Here is a 15,659-nt window from a genome sequence, read left to right as displayed (position 1 = left end):
CTCGTGTGAATGTCGATAGTAAGCCTGCTGCTATCGGTGTATGAATGTGTGTGTGAATGGAAACGTGGGAATGGGAACAGGTCTCCCTTGAAAAAGAGTCTTCGGTCTCAATGGGATTTACCTGTATAAATAAAGGTTAAAAAAAAAAGAAAAACTAGGCTATTTGTTGTAGTGAATGTTGAATAGCACGTTTCGGTTCATGGTGAAGTTGGAAAGAGAAAAAGGGACGTCACTGAGAGAGGTTGTGAAGACACCGGTCACAACGTCACTATAGCTACAATATTTCCCTTTCATAGCAACGGTCATTATACCCTTGACAGCGGTCTGTCTTGCTGGAAATAACAGACCTGTAGAATGCTGTGATTTACATAGGATTCTCAAAGTGCCATGTAACTAACTCCCCATATTACATAGTGAGAAGGGTTTAGTGGGTTTGGTGTTGACAGTGACCCTAAGCCTTCACTGGGGAACTTGATACCTTTGACATTCAACACAAAAACTGAGTAATCAACAGAGGTTAATTCCGGGCAGGTTTTTTATTTTTTCCGGTAACAGTAAACAACGTCTGTGTGTGTGTGTGTGTGTGTGTGTGTGTGTGTGTGTGTGTGTGTGGCTGGTGGCTGGCTGGCTGGCGTTATGAATGGCCGAGTGATTGTGTACCATGAATAACACAGCTGACACCAATCAGCTAATGCAAGCGTGACTACTAGCCCTCTGAACTTACAACTGGCCGTAGCAGGACACACACACACACACACACACTCACTTTTCTACACACGTTTGACCGCACACTGTAACACACATACACACACACACACACACATACACACACACACACACACACACTCACTTTTCTACACACGTTTGACCGCACACTGTAACACACATACACACATACACACACACACACATACACACACACACACACACACACACACACATACACACACACATACACACACACACACTCACTTTTCTACACACACTTGACCGCACACTATAAAACGCACATACCACACACACACACACACACACACACACACACACACTGTCCTCATCACTAGATTGAATTCTGCTCAGTGGCAAGATTGATTGAGATTCCCACATTTTCATTTCTCACTTCTACGTGTGTTTCATCAACACACTCTCACACCTGAAACGTCACAGTGCGACTGTGGTCCACGTCACATTCCCGTCTGTCACTGACGTGAAAGTCACCTTTGTCCGTCGTCTGCTGACGCAGAGTGGGTTCAATTCACTACAATGTAATCCATACCCGGTGATGTTTGACGTTGTGAGCTTCTTTCCTATTGGATAGTTTTTATGAAGATTTTCTGTGAAAATGGCCGACATTTTTTTTTATTCTGGGTGGAAAATATGATTTTTTTAGTATAGTTACGCCATTAAAAGTGTTTGTGTAAACATTTTTAGCGAGAAATGTGCATTCCACTTTCATAATCTTTGCTCGGTGAAAGTGTAGGATGTTTGGTTTGATAGTTATGACGAAGAATATTTCGCTATGTAATAACATGGTTGCTATGATGGTTGCTATGGACGCTGAGATCAGCAGCTCGCATGCTGCTTGAATCATGGCGGACAACGCTTCTCCTCTCATCGTCACCAGCGCATTTCAACAGGGATATTTTTCATGACTTTCAATCTACCGGTAATGTATTTTAGTATATTGTGTCGTGCTAAAATGCACGTTATTCTTTTCTGTACTCCTGGAAGCAGAGAACAGCAGCTACATTGTTCTTTTCCTAGTTTGTATTAGTTCACAAACTATTATTTTTGATCAATTTGCCTAATTTAATTTTATAATGGCACCTTGTGAGTATTTATTGTGTTTTTGTGATCGTTGGTGGTCCTATTGTCTGATTGCATTTCGTTTTATAATCTGTTAAATGTTCATGATCTCTGATAATGATTTATTTTTATAACGTTCCTTTGTAATATTAATAATCTATTTTTACCGTTTATTTTTCGCTATCCTACCACGAGCGGGGCTCCTATTAACTTAACGATCGCTCTCTATTAATCTGTAAATGTTATTTTTTATTTATTTTTGGTGAGAGCTGATTGAGAGCAGTAGAAGTACCGGTAGGGGGCGATAATTAAATGGCAATATCAAAAACTCCCCACAGGCTCCATGAAGAAGAAACCTGCAGTCAACAGCAACAAAAACATTCCGGACTCCACCCATCCGGCGCTCTTCCTGTCCTCCTGTCCTAGACTCTCAGGTATGATTGATTAACGTGATAAAACATGTGCTGTAGCTTCGTTTTTAGGATATCTGTCATTTTCGGTAAATGTTATTTACGTTGACGGTATCTGACGGTAGGCAACCGAAAGTAACTATCAAAAGAATGTAACACTAACGAGTAGGCTATGCTATTTTAGCTTTAAAGCTAGCTGAAAGGCAAGGTAGCCTATTGAATTGATAATCAACCTATATCTGTAATTCAGAAAATATAAGTTAACCATGTAGTGATCTTACATAATTCACCTATGGAACTGAAGTTCCGGGGTTCCGGGGGAACTGTTATGACTGGGGGAATTTCCTGTTTTGTCTTGTTGGCGTTTTGAGACTATCAAGAGTTTACTGTCTGCTCCGTTGTTGTTACTCGACAAGTGTATTAATGTCATTAAAGCAGTTAGCTCCGTCTTTTGACACTCCGCCTCCGACTCCCGTCTCTACACGCCACATTGGTGACCCTGACGTCAGTCCCGCTGAAGATTCCGAGACTGATTTGAATATCGATCGCAACAGCATGGCGCTTTCCATCGTTCTCAAACTGCCGAAGTTCTGGGAGACGTCCGCGGCAACGTGGTTCGCACAGGCAGAGGCTCAGTTCACCCTCCGTGGGATTACGGATGATGCCACACGCTATTACCACGTCGTCTCAGCACTGGAGAGCTCCACTGCAGCCAGGGCAGTAAGCTTTATTACATCTCCTCCTGCCCAAAATAAATATGCAGGGCTCAAGGCTTACCTCCTCAAAATCTTTGAACTGTCAAGATCGGAAAGAGCCCGGCGTCTTCTTGCCATTCAAGGCCTGGGGGACAGCAAACCCTCCGAACATATGGAAATGATGTTAAACCTGCTGGGCACGGAGGTACCAAATTTCCTTTTCATCGAACTCTTCCTGCGACACATGCCACCACACGTCCAGACAGCGCTCGCGAATACATCCATCACGGAGCCACGGGCTCTGGCAGAGGAGGCAGACAGGTTCTTTCTGGCCACCCAGCGTTTCGCCCCGGATGTGCTGGCCCCGACACGCAGTTACACTCGTGCGGGCAGCAGCGCTCCCCTTGGCGGAGGACACGCGTCCACCGACAGCCTTACCGCTGCGGGCTTGTGCTATTTCCATGCACGTTTCGGGGCCAAGGCAAAAAAGTGCCGCTCTCCGTGCACTTTCAACGCGGCGGGAAACGCCAAGGCCTGCGCTCAGTAGTGGCCGTGAGCGCAGGCACAAAGGGCCGGCTGCTGTTCATCGTGGACACCCTCTCCAGGCGTAAATTCCTTTGCGACACCGGTGCACAGAGGAGCGTGGTGCCGGCTACGGTGGACGACGCCGCCGGCGGGTTGCACGGCCCTCCCTTGACATCTGCCAACGACACCCCGATCCGAACGTATGGCACGAAGTCTGTGGATTTATGTTTTGGAGGTCAACGGTTCACATGGGATTTTGTTACAGCCGACGTCTCCTTCCCCCTCCTCGGCGCAGATTTTCTGTGCGCACACGGGCTGCTGGTTGATGTCAAGAACGAGCGCCTGGTGGACGCATTGACCTTCTCCTCGTTCGCATGTGTCTGCGATGAGGGGACATACGACGGCCTTTCTAGCTCGCTCTCTGAGGGTGACAAGTACCAGCGGCTGCTCAGAGAGTTCTCTAGCCTGCTGCAACCAACCTTCTCGTCCACGTCGACGAAACACGGTGTGGAGCACCATATTGAGACGAAAGGGCCCCCTGTCCATGCCAGGGCCCGACGGCTCGCTCCGGAGAGACTGGCGGTTGCTAAGGCTGAATTCGCCAACATGGAGCGCCTGGGCATCATTCGCCGTTCCGACAGTCCGTGGTCCTCGCCACTCCACATGGTTCCGAAGCAGGATGGCGGCTGGCGCCCATGTGGAGACTACCGCCGCCTGAATGACGCCACCACGCCCGACCGCTATCCAGTGCCCCATATTCAGGACTTCTCCGTGCATCTGGCGGGGAAGCTCCTGTTTTCCAAAGTCGACCTTGTGCGGGGCTACCACCAGGTTCCGGTGCACCCTGCGGATGTCCCGAAGACAGCTGTGGTCACTCCGTTTGGGTTGTTTGAGTTCCTCAGGATGCCATTCGGCCTGAAAAACGCAGCCCAGTCCTTCCAGCGGCTGATGGACTCGGCGCTGAGGGACATGCCTTTCATCTTCGTCTACTTGGACGATGTCCTGGTCGCCAGTTCCTCGGAGGAGGAGCACCTCACACACCTCCGGGCCCTCTTCACAAGGCTCGACCGCCACGGCTTGATCATTAACCCGGCGAAGTGTGTTTTTGGGGTGCCGTCCATCCAGTTCCTCGGGCACCTCATCAACAGGGATGGTGCCGTCCCCCTTCCGTCGAAGGTGGAGGCTGTTTCCAACTTTCCCCGCCCACGTTCGGCCCGGGGGCTCCGGGAGTTCCTGGGGATGGTCACCTTCTATCACCGATTCATACACCGGGCGGCCCACACTATGCGCCCGCTGTATGAGGCCCTCAAGGACAAGGCGCCCGGCCAAGACGTCGACTGGACTGCAGAGAGGGACAGAGCGTTCGAGGACACTAAGACTGCATTGAGCCGGGCCGCGTTGTTGGTCCACCCGTTGCCCGGAGCTCAGGTGGCCCTCACAACCGACGCGTCCGACTACGCGGTTGGCGCGGTGTTAGAGCAGTGGGACGGTGGCGCCTGGCAACCGCTCGCCTTTTTCAGCCGCCAGCTGGTACCCCGGGAGCGCAAATACAGTACTTTCGACAGGGAGCTGCTCGGCGTCTGGCTGGCAATCCGTCATTTCCGCTTCGCCCTGGAGGGCCGTCAGTTTACGGTTTTTGTGGACCACAAACCCCTCACGTTCTCCATGTCCAAGGTAGCCGAGCCGTGGTCCGCCCGCCAACAGCGCCAGCTGTCATTCATCTCTGAGTATACCACGGACATCAGGCACATCGCTGGCAAATCCAACGTGGTCGCGGATTGCCTCTCCAGAGTGATCGTCGGCGCGGTGCAGCTGGATCTCGACTACTCGCGTATGAGTGCGGAACAGGCCACGGACCACGGTTTTCAGTCCCTCAAAGACTCGGACACCGGGCTGCGCCTGGAAAAAGTGGCGATCGGCGACTCAGGGGTCAGGTTATGGTGTGACCTCTCCACCGGCCAGCCCAGGCCACTGGTCCCTGCCGGCTGGCAGCGGGCTGTTTTCGAGGCAATACACGGCCTGTCCCATCCCGGTAGGAGGGCGTCCGTGAGGCTGGTCTCTCAGAAGTTTGTCTGGAAAGGACTGAAGAAGGACGTACGGGCCTGGGTCGACTCGTGTGTGTCCTGTCAGCGTGCAAAAGTGCACCGCCACACCAAGGCCCCGTTGGAGCCATTCGTCGTCCCTGGTAGGAGGTTCGACCATGTCAACATCGACCTGGTGGGGCCACTCCCCCCTTCGCATGGTTTCACCCACCTCCTCACGATGGTGGACAGGACAACGCGTTGGCCTGAAGCTGTGCCACTCACCTCGACATCGTCTTCCGATGTGGCCCGTGCGTTTATCGGCACGTGGGTCGCGCGCTTTGGGACACCTTCGGACCTCTCCTCCGACCGGGGTGCACAGTTTACCTCGGAGATCTGGAATGTGGTTGCCAAGGATCTGGGGGTTAAACTGCATCGCACTACCGCATACCATCCTCAGGCTAATGGTTTGTGCGAGCGGTTCCATCGCTCCATGAAGGCGGCCTTGCGTGCCAGTTTGACGGACGGCAACTGGTTGGACAAACTTCCCTGGGTGATGCTGGGGCTCCGGACGGCGCCTAAGGAGGACCTGCAGTCCTCGTCTGCCGAGTTAGTCTACGGTCAGGTGCTGCGAGTTCCAGGGGATTTCATTCCGAACGCCACAACACCCTGGTCGGCGGCCAGGCAGCGGTCCTCTCTGCTGGAGGTCGCCAAGCAGTTCGCACCCGTCCCCACTTCGCATCACTGCACCCCCGTTTCCCTGGTGCCACCCAATCTGCACACGGCGGAGTTTGTGTTCATCCGCCACGACGCCCACCGTGGACCGTTGCGCCCCCCCTATGACGGGCCGTTTAGGGTCTTGCAACACGGGGATAAGAGCCTGGTCGTGGACGTCGGTGGTAGGCCCGAGACTGTCTCTGTCGACAGGATCAAGCCTGCCCACGTGGACATTTCCAGACCGTTGGAGTTGGCCCAGGCTCCGCGCCGTGGACGCCCCCCGTTGCCACGCCCCGCTGGGCTCCCTGCCGCCTTGTCGGTGCCGTTGCCGCCCAGTCCTGGGCTTGGTCCTGCCGCACCCACCACGCCCCTCCCCTCTTCGGCCCCTGCCACTCGTTCTAGTCGCGGCCGGGCCATCGTGCCTTTCCGGCACGGGGACTTTGACTATGGGTGAATTCTGGGGGGGCTTGTGTAGTGATCTTACATAATTCACCTATGGAACTGAAGTTCCGGGGTTCCGGGGGAACTGTTATGACTGGGGGAATTTCCTGTTTTGTCTTGTTGGCGTTTTGAGACTATCAAGAGTTTACTGTCTGCTCCGTTGTTGTTACTCGACAAGTGTATTAATGTCATTAAAGCAGTTAGCTCCGTCTTTTGACACTCCGCCTCCGACTCCCGTCTCTACACGCCACAACCACTTACTTTGTCAGTCTGAACAAAATCTATCTTGCTCAGATTACTCCTTATTGAAAAATATTAAGCAAGTTAACACTGTGGATTGTTTGATAGTTAACTAGATTGTAGGCCAGTAGTTTAGCACACAGGTTATGGAGTAATGTAATGTTCTTCTTTCAGACAGACAGACAGACAGAGATGCAGACAGTTCAGTAGATTCTGGCATCAAGGGTTCATGTCTATTACTTGGTCATCATGGAGCTTACAGCAGTCTGCAGCCCAAGGTGAGTGGCATAGCAGTGAGCTACTTCCTTACAGCTGCTTATTACCCTCCAGAGTGATTCCAGACATGTATTGTTAACACATGTTGTTGCTATAGTCTTGCTTGAGTTCAACATTCTTGTCCGTCATTTTGTTTGTCTATGTTTTTTAGGTGGAGAAATTGCAAGCCCTGGGATTGAGACCGTTTTTTTCCTGGCTAAATCTGAAAGAAATTCCAAAGGCTGGGTGTATGTTCTCTGTTGTCATTTTTCAGAGACATCATCAGCATTTCCTGAAAGAATGGAGGGCATATGTGTTATTAACGGTAACATCTATTCATATTCATAAAAGGAATGTTAATAGTTGATGCCATGTCTCCATGTGTTTTTTTATTACACTAGCATTCATATGAATTTACTTATTTTTAAGTATGAGAAGCCCTCAGCACTATATTTGTTTCACTGTTAATGTTGAATAGAAAGTTTTAGAACATCAATGTACAATAATGCAAAATATTCTTAAGTTGTTATCTGCTGAAGTCAAGAAAGGGATTTTTTTTAACAAGAAAATCTTATATTGAGTATTGATTGCTTCCTATTTGGGTTAATGCTCTTTCAGCGTAAATATTAAACTTAATGTTGTTTATAACACTCAAAATGTTGTTCTTTTCCAATGGATGTTAAACTCCACATACTTTGCAGAACATGTACAGGAACCATCAGCCCCACATGTCCAGGTAGCCCTGCTGTTGCCTAATCAACCAGTACCTCAATTGGACAGCCAGCAGACCTGACCTACCGACCAAAAAGATCAGCCCTCTGACCTCCTGGCGGAATGATCCAATTCTCTAAAAGCACTTCCAGAATTCATCTGTCTTTCTTGAAGCAGGTATGCAAAAGTGATCTTTTATCTAGACTTCTGTAACTAAGTTTAACCCCCAATGAAATGTGCTTGATAAGTTGATCAAATGTAAACTAATTCAAAGCATGTTCATTCCTGTATTCAATCCATTTGGATTTGCAAAAGTGGTTATGTACTTTAATTATTTTTAATTGTCAACATATTTTGTCAAATGAAAAAGAGATACCCACATTTTTTACAAAGTAGTACAGAAAAGTACAGTTTGACAAACAAATGTTGTCAATAGCTGTTAGGTGTTTCACATAGATATATAAGGGCGCACTCACACTAGGCAAGTTTGCCTGTTCCGTGCTCCAGTACGATTGTCCCCACTCCCTCGCTGGCCCGTGGTCACACTGCTCCCAAAGGCCGCAGCCCGGGCACGATTGCTCTATCATACATACGTCATCACGTCGTAATACGATACATATGTCATCACCAAGCGTACTCGCTGCTGGAATTAGTAGAACAACAATCGAGAACAGCAGTAGTCGTGCTGGATTGCCCCAAACACCTCCGAAATGTTGTGGGTCTTATCCAGCTGGGACCATTGCTGCGACTGAATACTGTCGCCGGCCCAATTTTCTAGCAAACTCTCCACTTCGCAATCGCACCGGAACCCACTCGTGAACGTCTTGCCGCCATTGTTTACAATTATTGTGGGGAAGAAGGGTCGCGCATGGACTACGTCATCCAGCTCAGGTTGCGTATCCGTGCGTGTGCACGTGTCATCTCATTAGCATCTGTACTTTGGCCACGGCACACCTCTCCCATGTGTGCCGTGGCCAAGGGGCTGTTCCGTGCTGCAATACGGATGGCGTGGTCACACTAGCCAAACGTTCTAGACTTTAGTATGCAAATGAGCTCGGGCAATAATTTCATATTTTGTTATTACAGAAATGACATACTTAGAAACAGGCTTACCCTGCCTTCCGAATTGCATACTCTTTCTTTTCTCTATTTTAAATTCCACATCTGAAGATAAAAAAAAATTGTTGGGATACAGTAGGCACACTATTCGGACATACTTTTACTTATTTTAAATAACATATTTATAACATTGCAACTTGATCTTGCCTCTTGCTTTTAAATCCGTCGCATCCCTGTTTGTTATCATATGGAGGCTTAGTCGATGTGACTTCACTTCACGTGCGCACCGGATTATGGGTCAGAATCACCCAAATAGGATGCTGTTTTCAACACTAACAATCTTGGGTATTGCTTACTAACCTAAATCTGGCCACAAAAATCGGAACATCTTAAATATTTTTTCTACCATAGTAAATAGTATGGGTTTTGGAACGCAGGGTTAGTGTCAGCTTTTGAGCTCAATTGATTATATTTTCTCTCAAAGTGAAATGTCAACTTGACTTTACCTTTTTATATAATTCAATAGAAAGTCTAGCAAGTCAATGCTCACAAACAGCAAAGTTTCACAAAATTACAGATTGAGTACTTCTGATCATGGTAAAGTTCAAATTGCCCAAATTGTACAGTTTGATATATAATGATAACAGAAAAGGGTGATTTTTGTGAAAAAGGACCAATATGACAACACGGCGTGAGAAAGTTGCCGGGACCATATGCCACTTTTTTGACTTAAAACAGGTAAGGGAATGTTAAGGCGGCTTAAAACGTCATAGCTCCACTTAATTGGTTCTCACCAGATGTGAGAATGATCCATTGATTGGTTAATCAACAGTTTGGGTTAATGTTTGGAGAAGAACCAAAATTCAGTGGCATAAGCCACGTGAGAACGTCAGTGCTTCCTGCAGTCAGATCACATTATTACTACGAACCGCACCAGTTTGTTTGGAACTTAATGTTTCAGGGTTTCAGTTACCACAGCAAAGGTGAAAAAAAACCTGAGTTTGTTTTAATCAAACAAAGCACGGCAGGTCTGAAAGGTACAGGTAAAATGCATTAAGATAACATCTTCATTTATATCTCCTTGTTTGTGTGTTGCAGTGGAAAAGAATGGCCGTTTGGAGTGGGTGGCAGATGGATGCTGAAGGCTCGAATTCATCTCAACGCCCCAGATTGGGATTGTTTTGATATTTATGTGTCCTTTCTGTATTTGTTGCTAGTATTTGAAAAGGAGAATTATCTAAGCCTTAACTTAATGTTATGCTTAGTTCATTCTTAACTAAGCATTAGTTAACAATGCCTAACCAAGCATAAACGTACCCACAATAACTAAATATTAACAGTTAGTTAATGCTTTATGAGGATGAACTAAATGTTAAATGTTATTATCATTAACTAAGCACTAATTAACAGTTAATTGATGTACCCTTATTGTAAAGTGTTACCGAAAAGGTCTGCTCTCATCTGTCTTTGCCAATGGCATTACAAAAATAAGAATGGTGTACAGGTTTTTAGCTACTGGAGCCTAAATGAAGAGCCATTTTACCATGTTCCTCCTCTGTGGAGGGCCGGCGTTAAGCCTCATATTTCTTTTTTTTTCTGTCCTTTTGTCACAGTGGAAGTAAATACAATCATAATCTTGTGTATCTTTCCTGTAATTTGAAGTTTATTATATGGTACATCAGATTTTAGGCATGGTGTCTCTAGTTTGTCTGTAAGCTGCCGATACTTTGTTTTCATCTGAAAGGGGGAATGGAAGCTGTGATGACGAGGAGACGAGATGCCTCATGGATAGCACTTGTTATAATTGCATTAAGTCCTACTGTCTTTTCTTTTTGCATCAAAATTAAAGTTACAGCTTCACATGTTTGTTTAAAGATGTACTTTGTTTGAAAATATATTAAACACACATTTCCAAGTATTCTATTTCATTTTCTCAACATAAGAAACATGTATTTAGAGAGCAGTTAAGTCTCATAAAATCTCTTCCCTTGTGGTATTTTAGGGATTATACAAGAATTATTAAGCAAAATAATATATGGAATATGGTTGACTTGTAGAAGGTGTTTAAATCCAGTCTCTGTGGATTAAACATGTATAGTTATAGTACATATATAACTATGATATACAAAAAGACAATTGCTGTATTTTATTTAAAATAAGCAGACTGTAGGCTTCTTCAATAGAGTCGTCAATAGCCCTTAGTAAATCAGTAAATCACATAACGTCATGCATAGGCCTTTTACTTTGTGCTTGTACTTTTAAGGCTCATATCTTGGTTAATTAAAAATGTATTGTGTTGCTGCACACAGACATACAGGTGATACTCATATTATTAGAATATCATGGAAAATTTATTGGAATTGAGACAAGAATTCATGCGAAAGGGGCCCAAACCAAGTACTTAGTACATATGTATGATTATACTTTATAGAGGGCCGACATTTCTGTATTTAAAATCTCTTTTTCATTGATTTCATGTAATATTAACATTTCATTTTCAGAGATTCTGAATTTGGGGTTTTCATAAGCTGTAAGCCATAATAATAACAATGATAAACAAATAAAGATCCCACTTTGCATGTAATCAGTCATAATATTTTTTTTCACCTTTTTCACACAATGACTAAATGGCTTTACGTGAATGGGAACATATTGATATGAAACAGAATGTAGTTTACAGGTTAATTTGGGTCTAAACTGGTCCAAATTGAAAAGCATGACTGTGGATAAGGTAACCATCAATATCTTGAACACATTTAATAACTAAATACCCCTTAAATCTTTTTTGACTGATGCTATAGAGCTTGGCACAAACAGGGTGTCCACAAGTACATATAGAAGGGGCTTCGCATGAAGAGTGATGAAAATTAAAACTTTGTCGTAGGAAGACAATGAATACGTCATTGGAAAGGTCTTAATCAGGAGATTACAAATATGTCACTGTGAACATTGTGGGCGTAACCTACCCCTAGGGGTTGCCCTTTGAACCTTGAAACTGAAGCACGTTTGAAGGCTTACAGGGAAACAACCAAAAGTGATAGAGACATGAGATTAACTATTTTGGAAAGTTATTGACCTCCTTTATCATGACCTTAGTAAAAAATACACTGGGAGCCATTAAGTAGGGTCAAAACATGAGTTCACCCTCTTAACAATATCAAAAATTAAATCTGACCAAATATATGTGCTTAACACTACCAAATACATATAATATACTTGCAAGTTCCCTGGTCAAACGTTCATATAATAGGGAAAACACACTAGAACTACAACCAATATGGCGCTGCAATCTACTGCGTATTGCATTTCCCTGTGTTTGTAGTTTTTTATTGTTCTTGCGGTTTAGGCTGAGGATTGTGACATTCTGTTTAGAAAACAACTTTCCGCCCATTTTTCAACTGAGAAAGTACTACTTAACACATTTGTTTACATTATGTGGCAACATATGTTGGTCACATATAAATATAGGCCTATACATTCATCAGTGCTATTTAGACGTTCTTCTAACTGCTGCTTGTAAAAAAAACTGTGGTGCGTTTAATGACAAAACGGATTAATCAACGTTCTTATGGTTTTGGTCTATATATGTGTAACTGTGATTTGTAATTTGATAACATATGTGGTTTCAGAAAATGAACGGTGCAGATCAGTGCAACTCAAATTTGGAAAAATGTTGGCAGTTGAAGCTGTAAACTAGCAGCAGAGCTAAAGAGTAAATGATGACCATTCAAGTGTATATCTAATGCTATTATATTACAAATGAGTTCAGATTGAAGAGTCAATGTTATCCAAAACTATGTATTAATGTCCAACACAAAAGAGCAAGCTTTAATATATTTTAATATAAATGAGACAGCTGTGGGATTCCATAGAATTATCATGAATAAAATGGATTAATTAGTATCAATAACATTATAGTTTTTTTTTACTTTAAGTATGATTCCGGAGATTAGATAGACCTTCATAGATTTAACAGTTAGTCTGCATTAAGCAAAGGTTAAATCGATTTTGCATTCAATACGATTCTCAGACAGATATAATAATGTCCATTTTTAATAATTATTCCCATCATCAACCATTCATGTGTCTAGCAGGATAATAACAATTATAATATATTTCATTTATATAGGTCATTTACAAGGGATCCACGGACGCATTTCAAAAACAGTCAAAACAACAAACAAATGAGGCAAATAAGGAAAGATGAGATGAGATTTAACTTTATTGTCATCACACATAAGAATCAGAATCAGAGAATCAGAATCTCTTTATTGTCATTGCACAAAGTGCAACAACATTGTATAGAGAATTGGCATCTCACCAGAAGTGCAATAAGCAGAACGTGCAGGAATCTGCTAAGTACAGTACATGTAATTACAAGATGTACAGATAATGACAAAAATGTGAATTATTGGGTATATATGGATGGCTGGATTAATGGGATACTATACATATAAATAAATGCTATAAATATAAGTATATTTTTAGGATTATAATATACAGATTAAGGTGAAGTGAGCATGATATACTAGATTACAGATATATAGAATATGGACAAATTGTACAGGTTGATAACTTTTTGCGGTGATATGAACCTACTATAATACACAAATACAGGTGGAAAAGAGATGTGTGTGTATGACCAGGAGGAGTAGTGGGGCGATGATGGGTGTGAGTGAGGTGATGTGCAGCTGTTTTTCAGTCAGCTGGTTCTGGTCCAGAGGCTTCTGAAGCATCTACCGAGGGCAGGAGGGCAAACAGTCTGTGGGCAGGGTGGGAGGAGTCTTTAAGGATGCTGTGAGCTAGCAGAAGACAGCGTTTCCTTTGGACGTCCTGAATGGCAGGAACTGAAAACCCTGTGATGCGCTTTAGCGCCTTACGGTCTGTGACCTTACCAGACTGTGACACTGCTGGTCAGGATGCTCTTGATCTCACAGTGGTAGAAGTTCATCAGTACAGCTGAAAACAGGTGGGGTCTCTTCAGTGTCCACAGGAAAAAGGTTGATGAGCCTTTTCCAGCAGACTGGAGGTGTTAGTGGACCAGGAGAGGTCCAAGATGATCTTGTGTACTATTGCTGGTGTTGAGGAGCCGGTTATTGTCAGCACACCTGCAGTCCCTCATCAGTTCCTAGGAGGAAATACAAAATGAAACAGGGAACAATTGGAACAGTCATTCTTGCCAGGTTAGAATCGGACCAAAGTAAGATCACTGACTTAAATTCCATCTCAAAATAGCATAAGAAGACCTCCATTGTGTGCTCACCATGTTCTTACCATAGTTCTTTCCTCCAGGCATTTCTACGATCAGCTTCCTGATGACATCAGCTAGCCTCTGAGATAGGTGCAGTGCTGTCTCATCTCCTTAAGGACCAAGAGCTTGTCTTCTTCAGCTGCTCTTTCAGCATAGAAGATTTTTCTTCTTAGTGAGGATGTTTGTGAATTCTGAAATCATACAAAGAGTTCTCATAATGGCCAACAGTAAATTGTAACCTGTACGCTGCAAGCAGAAGTCTTAACGGATTACATTTACTCATTATTGTAATTGAGTAGTTTTTTTAGTGTATTTACTTTTTGAGTAGTTTATACAATCTGCAATTTTACTTTGACCTTAGTATGTTTTGTTTGAAGTATAGTGGCAAACTGCCACTGTAGCGTTGCATACATGCCATTTTTATTTCCCCTTGTCTTTTTTGCACTACACAGGAGCTACTTTTACTTGAGTAGATTTGTAGACTGATAATTGAACTTGTACTTACAGTAAGTAAAATGTCATCATAGCCATTGTACTTTTACTTTATTAGAATGTTTTAGTACTCTTTACACCTCTCGCTGCAATACAAAATCAAGAACATATAAACTAATTTTCTGAATAAATGTAATCACTCAGATGTTTTTCTTTACCATTGCTGTACACTTCCCATGGCCATGTCCCACCACGGACAGTCGTCTTTCCACCATCATCTCCTCTATGCACTTCTTCTCTGGCACCTGCTGATTGTATCGCTTGACAGAGTTTTCTGTTCTTAGCCACCAGTTAGTCTCGCCGCATCTGTTCAAAAAAGACATAACACATGTTGTGTGAATGTATATATGTACAGTATATACACTCACCGGCCCCTTTATTAGGTACACCTGTTCAGAGGCTTATAAAAACAAAAAGCTAATCAGCCAATCACATAGCAGCAATGTAATGCATTTCTGCATTTAGACGTGGTCAAGACAATGTACTGAAGTCAAACTGAGCATCAGAATGGGGAACAAAGGGGGTTTAGGTGACTGTGAAGTTTGAACATGGCATGGTTGATGGTGCACGGCAGGATGGGGCCATGCTTTCATGTTGTTTATGCCAAACTCTGAACCTGCCATCTGAATGTCGCAACTTAAATCGAGACTCATCAGACCAGGCATGATTTTTCAATCTTCTATTGTCCAATATTGGTGATCCTGTGATAATTGTAGCCTAATTTTCCAGTTTTTAGCTGACAGGAGTGGCACCCGATGGGGTCTTCTGTTGCTGTAGCCCATCTGCTTCAAGGTTGGTCGTGTTTTGCGTTCAGAGATGGTATTCTGCATACCCTGCTTGTAACAAGTGGTTATTTGAGTTACTGTTGCCTTTCTATCATCTAGAACCAGTATGCCCATCCTCAACTGACCTCTGACTTCAACAAGGCATTTTACGTCCACACAAATGCCGCTCACTGCATATTTTTTTCTTTTTCAGACCATTCTCTGTAAACCCTAGAAATGGTTTGGAGTGAAAATCCCAGTAGATCAGCAGG

At 44.2% G+C, this 15,659-nt stretch overlaps 2 long non-coding RNA genes across 2 annotated transcripts; one reads left to right on the top strand and one right to left on the bottom strand.

Annotated features, from left to right (window-relative positions):
- Nucleotides 1–7,056: 7,056 nt before the first annotated feature.
- LOC307266736 lies at nt 7,057–10,193 on the top strand. Its single transcript, XR_013845381.1, has 4 exons — nt 7,057–7,133; nt 7,283–7,435; nt 7,812–7,998; nt 9,979–10,193. It is a non-coding gene; the product is annotated as an uncharacterized lncRNA (long non-coding RNA).
- A 3,771-nt stretch (nt 10,194–13,964) lies between these two features.
- On the bottom strand, nt 13,965–14,919 carry LOC307266443. Its single transcript, XR_013845373.1, has 3 exons — nt 14,782–14,919; nt 14,155–14,322; nt 13,965–14,008 (listed from the first exon to the last, which is right to left on the bottom strand). It is a non-coding gene; the product is annotated as an uncharacterized lncRNA (long non-coding RNA).
- Nucleotides 14,920–15,659: the final 740 nt, after the last annotated feature.

The sequence above is a fragment of the Ammodytes marinus genome, assembly GCF_949987685.1.
Source record: "Ammodytes marinus genome assembly, chromosome: 20".
NCBI lineage: Eukaryota > Metazoa > Chordata > Actinopteri > Uranoscopiformes > Ammodytidae > Ammodytes > Ammodytes marinus.
The sequence above is the reverse complement of the archived record's forward strand: the minus strand, read 5'-3'. Positions and strand labels throughout refer to the sequence as shown.